The sequence below is a fragment of the Lutjanus erythropterus genome, chromosome 6, assembly GCF_056507025.1.
Source record: "Lutjanus erythropterus isolate fLutEry1 chromosome 6, fLutEry1.hap2, whole genome shotgun sequence".
NCBI lineage: Eukaryota > Metazoa > Chordata > Actinopteri > Lutjaniformes > Lutjanidae > Lutjanus > Lutjanus erythropterus.
In genome coordinates, this window is record NC_139322.1 from 8,582,885 (window position 1) to 8,589,786 (window position 6,902).

General features: G+C 37.3%; 1 pseudogene across 1 annotated transcript; it reads right to left on the reverse strand.

Moving 5' to 3' along the window:
• Positions 1 to 2,590: 2,590 nt before the first annotated feature.
• LOC146324814 (complement receptor type 2-like) lies at positions 2,591 to 4,576 on the reverse strand (annotated as a pseudogene). Its single transcript, XR_014770686.1, has 3 exons — positions 4,323 to 4,576; positions 2,937 to 3,476; positions 2,591 to 2,799 (listed from the first exon to the last, which is right to left on the reverse strand). The product of XR_014770686.1 is annotated as a complement receptor type 2-like (transcript).
• Positions 4,577 to 6,902: the final 2,326 nt, after the last annotated feature.

The following is a 6,902-nucleotide window of genomic DNA, read 5'->3' on the forward strand; positions in this document are numbered from 1 at the left end:
ATTACTTCTCAGCTAACACCATGGTTTGTGAATAGATGAATACTTCCGTTGAAAAACTTAATTTAATCACCTGGCAAAAGGGAAAAATCAATAATCTAATAAAAATGGGACAGCAAAGATAGCTAGATATGTGGAATGCTGCATGATTCAACAGGTGACCACTGACTATTTATTTGACATTTCAGGAGATGCTCCCCTATCATATTATATCCAGGTCTGTACTTGCATGTGTCTGTAGCCTTTTAGCTATAAGGGGTCCCAGAGAACCTCTTCAATCTCGGGGTACTCGAAAGAAGCCACTGCAAGAAAAGAAAATTTAAAATTGAAATTAATACAATTGTCTAAAATAGCCTTTTCCAGAGTGTGTGAGAGCATCAGTCACAGCTGAGATTACATTTAAAAAATGTTGAGAAAAGTTGGCAAAACTTAAAACAATTACTGGTACATGTTAGAGGAGTGGGCATAAATATTCCATCATCTAATAATAGGATTTTTTGTCTGGACTGAAAGACCCATGCTCAACCATAGGTGGCGGAGCACAAGTCGCCACTGCATTGTTAAAATGGACATTGTCACTGATTTTATTTTTATTAACACATTATGTACAAGAAGGAAATCAGGGAATATTGCCAGTTTAAAGCGGCTGTAAAATATTGCTGCTATTAATATTGCTGCTATTTTTTAATCGGTAATTTCATAACATAAACTAGAGGAGGTCTCTCAGTAAAGTAAAGACCTCTGCCCAGAAACCTGAAAGGAATATTTGGATGTAATTTTGGTGGTTAAAGGTCAAAGGTCACTGTGGCTTCGTGTTCATTTCTTATTTGTGAATGCAGTATCTCAAGAGAGAATACTGTCAGAGAATATCGTCAGTTCAAACATGAAACCGCTCACAACAGGATCTGTGGATTATTTTGAGAAACTGGGTCGTGATTTCTGGAAAAAGACACTGCTACTAAGTTCAAATGTATCTTTTTGCCACTTTGACCACCGCAGGACTGGTGCCATCTCGTTCCATTATACTTGAGAGACGGCAGACGTCTCTACGGACAATATCCTCAAAACAAGGCAACTCACACTAAAACAGTATAGATGGATAAATAGCAATACGGGAAAAAAATGTATTTTTGATTTTAGGGTAAACTGTCCCTTTAAGCTAATTGTATGCAAGAATATGATGACACATGGATAAGTGTTAGTGTTAGTGTTAGGATTAGTGTTAGTATAAAGGCCTTTTCACACACGCCGCTTCCAGTTATTTTAATTAGGGGTCAGAAAGAGTACCCAGAGATGTACAGCGCGGTGCTAGCCACATACAAGGAAATACTCTGCATTCTACTTAAATATCAAACTGTGGAACCAGTGACTTATGCTTATTTTCTTGGTGAACTATTGACTTTACAGAATTGTGTTTATATCCCTCCCTAACTTGCAAGCTGGTGTACATGTCGTGTACTTCTGGGTGAGCTGACTCAATGCTAGCACCTGCCTGACATCGCAGCCTGGGACTGCACCAGCAGCAGGCACTATTAAAGGCATGTTGTTTTTCGGGGGAACGCTCTTGCAGGTAGCAGATTGTCAGGGTGGTTAGTATTTCAGCTATTTCCTGTTAAAAGTTTTTTTTGAGTGAAAGCATCAGTCACAGCTGAGATCACATTGGGAAAATGCAGAGCAAGGCTGGAAATATTAAAACACTTACTGATACATGTTGGAGGAACAGGTTTAAATGTTCCATCCTCAGAACATGACAGTGATTTTGATCCACTGAGTATAAAACCTGTCTGACAACTGTACTGTACAACATTTCCGTAATTGTAGGATTCTTTGCCTGGACTGAAAGACCCATGGTCAACCTTAAGTGGGGGAGAACAAGTCACCACTGCAAAATAAAAATGACATCTATTAGAATAGAGATAGTTAGTGATTGTTTATGAACATTATTTACAAGAGGTTTCCAAATCAGAGAATGATGTCAGTTTGAACTGATTGTGAAATATTGCTGCCATCTGAAATTTGTTTGATGAGTACAAGAAGACTTTAATTTAATTTAATTTAATTAATTATCGTTCCTCTTTATGATACTATTTTCATTACACAATTAAAGGTTATTTTGAGCAACTTCCTGCCTTTGCAAGCTTAATTTCACACCAAACAAACAAACAAACAAAAAATAAAAAGGAAAACAAAGATAACCAAATATATAGAACTTTATTAAAGGTTAAAGGAAAGATTAAAGGAACAGTTCACTACATATTTACATACATATTTCCCCCAAGGAAATACACGGCATTCTACTTGAATATCAAATTGTAGAACCAGTGACATACGCTAATTTTCTTATTGACACTGCGGAACTGTGTTTTTTTTTCCCTCCCTAACTTTATTGTACACATTAATATAAGGAGATTTGCAAGCTGGTGTACATGTTGTGGACTTCTGGGTGAGGTGACCCAATGCTAGCACCTGCCTGACATCGCAGCCTGGGACCGCAGCGGCACCAGCCACTATTAAAAGCATTCTCAGTCTAACGGTCTTGCAGGTAGGAGGTTGTCAGGGTGGTTAACCCACAACGATGGAAAGGGCCTCAAAATCAAGTAGTAATGTTGACATTTGACTTACTTTCACATGTTGGAAGTTTAGGTGACCACTGACTATTTATATCACATACGATGGTTGGCGACCCAATCATTTTAAATCCAGAATTGCACCTGTGTATCGACGTGGCCTTGTGTCCATAAGGAGGTCGAGAACCAGAGACCCACTCAGCATTTTCAATCACAGGCTCTTCACACTGAACCCCTGCAAGAAAAGAACAATTTAAATGGAAATTACTGCAATTGCTCAAAATAAACTTTTCCAGAGTGTGTGAAAGCGTCAGTCACAGCTGAGATTAAATTAAATGTTCAGAAAGGTTGGAAAAAATTAAAAACACTTACTGATACATGTTGGAGGAGCAGGCTGAAATGTTCCATCATCAGAACATGATACTGACACTGATCCATTGAGTGTAAAATCATTCTGACAGCTGTACTGTACAGAGTCTCCAAAGACATAGGATTCTTTGATCGGACTGAAAGTGCCATTCACAACCATAGGTGGCAGACCACAAGTCACCACTGCAAAATAAAAATAAAATCCATTAGAAATAGACATTGATTCTTTATTTTTTTTATTTTATTTGCAAGAGGGTCCCAAATTAGAGAATATTTCCAGATTAAACTGGTTGTGATTGTGAAACATTGCTGCTATTAGGAATTTGAATAGAAAAATTGAGTGCTGATATTCACTCTCGCATTTCAGCGTCAAAGGAGTCCATGTGCCACCAAAACAAGTACTGGTTCCAGAGCCCCCTGCAGACGTGTAGCCAACATCACAAGTAAAACTAACTTGGGACCCATCTGGAAATACTTGTAAAAGAATGTCTCCGTTCTTTATACTCATGTTGGGTCCTCCAACAGGTTTGGTGCAGTCTTGAGCTATAAAGGAAAATAAAAAAAAAAGAGGAAGATGTTAGTTTACTGAAACTCTATGCAGCCTGTATGAAACCAAGCAATGCTGTTTCCTATTAAAGTTTTTGATTAAAATGTCATCTAGAGGCTTAGAAAATGATATTAAGCTTGGTTGCTAAGAGTTGTATGCTGTGCAATTTCTGTAATTAGCATAATGAACTAATTGATTTCCCCCAAACTGGAAAAGGCTATAATTTAGCCTCTTGTTAACTTAAAAAGGTGATGTAAGAGTTTAATCCGTGGTTAGGATGTCTAGAAATCCCAGAGCTTTGAATGTTCCATAACATGTTGTAAAAAAGATTTTATGAACAGTTTTCTGTAACTAACTGTATGTTAGTTAATTTAATTGCAACCTAGCTAATATTAGCTACCTGATATGTTTTTCATTTAAAAAAAATTACTATGTGCTTCCTCCTTGATGCAGGGATACTTTTTGCTTGCATTTTCAATATTATTTTTCTTACTATTATGTTGTAGCATAGTAATAAGTTAACAACATACTACTAAAAAACACATAGAATTAGGCTTTTTTCATTAAACAGAGTTGTTATTAATGATCATTATGCTAATAAGGGTAATGGGGTTGAAAATGTTTTCTTACACAGTACTCTACTTGCATTATGCAGTTTGTTAACATTATAGTGAACTTACTTTAGAGAGTCCATGACATTTTTTGATTTTCTTCTTTATTTTACCTGATAATGAGTTAATTATGCTAATTATGCATAATGCCCAACATGCAACTCTTAGCAACCAAGTTGTATTTTATCCACAAGCCCTACAGATGACATTTAAAACATGAAAGTCACACACCTTGAGTAGTAATGGAAAGACCAAGACAGCCCAGTAGAAGGAAGGAAGTGACACCCATGATGAGATATGGCAAGTCTAACCAAGGCTGTTAGATAGGCATCAGTTAACAAACGTGTCATCAACAACATTAATGAAACACAATTTAGCAACACCCTTCAGTTTTGTTAGCATTGGTGCACTAGTAGCATTCATGTTTTTTTAATGCATCAGATCAATTTATAACTCACCTAGCCACGCTCAGTGAAATGTGAAGAATCACAGCGCCTGCTGCTTTATAAACAGTGAACAGATGTGGCTCCTGACGCAGTTTTTCTCTCATCTAAAGTACACAGAAACCAGATGAAAGAGCAACGGAAACCTTTGGACCTCGGGTGAACAAATGAGAATGAGTGACATTTGGGACAGGGGAGTTGGGAAGTATTAAAATGTACAGAATAATTTAGAGAAACATCAGACTCTGATTCAAATGATTTGTTATTAATATTATGAAGATCTGAGTCTGAGTCAGTGTCCTGGCACATGAACCACTACACACCGGTGACAGGTGTGTTGAAGTCATATTAAAATATCTTTCCCACAACCAAGATTGTCATAAAGTTGTAGGAGCTTACTTTTTATTTTAGCTATTTTTTATCAGAAATTCCTCCCACAGTGGCAGCTGCACTCTCCCACGTCATCTGCTTTAAAACAGGTCAAAATTACATAAACAGTCCGTTATTTATGAAGTGAAACTGAAAAACTGTTCCTGTGTTGTTCACTGTGTATTTCCCTTGTGGGATTAGTGAAATCATGCAAGAATTGATCTTGCCAGGCTTCAAGCTTTACCGTTTGTGTCTGTATCAAAAGTGATGCAGCCAATCTGTGTCCTAGGAGGGAGTACTGGCGGCTGCGGGTGTAATTTTAGGTGTCATGATAGCGAGAAAAGTCCATGGAAACAACTCGTCTTGAACAAACAGTGAAAAGGTTAGTGTAGATACTGTGATAGAATCAGATATTTCAGAAGAGGAGGACACTGGAGAAGATGTTTTTGCTCCTCTCGACCGACTGATTGGTTGCAGTTAGATCTGATAGGCAGATGGTTCATCCAATCACCTGCCAATTGTTTGTTGAAAGTGTTTGCCTTTTTCCAGACAGTTTCCATGAACAACTTCCCAGATGGTTCTACGTAACAAAACATCTGGTGTACCAAGTTAATTACGTAATCCTTTAACGGCTAATTTTCAGGACAAACGGGACAAGATTCAGGACCACTTCTTGTAATACAGGACTGTTGTGAATTTTTCAGGACATCTGGTCACCCTACCTGTACCAAATGTCCAGTAGTAAAGGTAGGTACTCTTCAGAACATAATTTTTCCTCCTCTTATTTCACTGATGAGTAATACAAAATAAACTAGAACTTAAACAGTGCAACCACAGCATTTAGTCTTACCTCGTCCATTTTCAAGTTTGACTACAATAAGACAGAGCATGAATATTTTACAAATGTTAAGGGTATAGTAATCAAGCTGCTCAGTGTACCCTTTTCCTTTAAAAAAAATTCTGTAAGGAAAAACGGTGGGATAATTTGGGATAAATCTGGAGAAATTCTGGAGAAGTGTGACCCCGGGAGGAAACAGAGAGAGGGCAACAAAAAATGAGAGTCTCAGTTGGCAAGTATCAGCATGAGCAGGCCACAGGACTTGGTTTGGCCACATCTGATGTTTCTAGCAAAATAAAAATAAAATAAAATAAAATAACTTCATTAAACATATAAATGTTATAAATAGGTGTTTGTGCTGTCTTAGGTAAAAATGCTATTTAAATATGTATGATTGTTTATTTCCAAGGATGTCAGTTAATTGAGGATCCTAATGCCATTTTGTGCCTTAACAATACAATACAATAAGGGTTTGCTTTTGGCTCATGATCCACTATCAATTTTCGGCTTTGGCCTTCCAAGGAAACAAGTTTGAGCACTCCTGCACAGTACACTGTGAGTAATACTGAATCAGACATCCAGCCTTTCTGAATCCATTCTTTCCCTGAGAATGGATGGACAATAGCCTGACCACTGAATCACTGCTCAGTTTTACATCACAGTTCAGATCATGTTTCTGCTTTCTAGCTTCTGATGTGACGGCCGTCATGGATTTTATATTCTGTGTCCTGCACACCTGGAATTTAAAACGGCTCACTAGTGATTCATTGTTTGTACTAAAGGTTGGTTTCTCAATATCTGGGTGAGGTATTTGCACTTCTTTAAACTCTGAGGAAACTATCCTTGTTCTACAAGATGTAGATCTGCATCACTCGTCATAAAAAGTTCCAGACACTAGTAATTGTAATACAGTAGAGCCAGACTGATATATTGGTTGACCAATATTATCGGCACACATATATATTTTCCTCTATTTGTGTGTTTTTTTTTCTCAGTGATTTATTTAACAAAAATACTGGTGAAAGTAACACAAGTGTTAACAACTTTTTAGGGATCACTGCAAAAACAAACAAAAAAAAAATCTGCATCAGCTCCAAAAATCCAGTTTTGATTGAACCCCAGTTTGCACTCACTAAGACAAAAACACAGAGAACAGCAAGC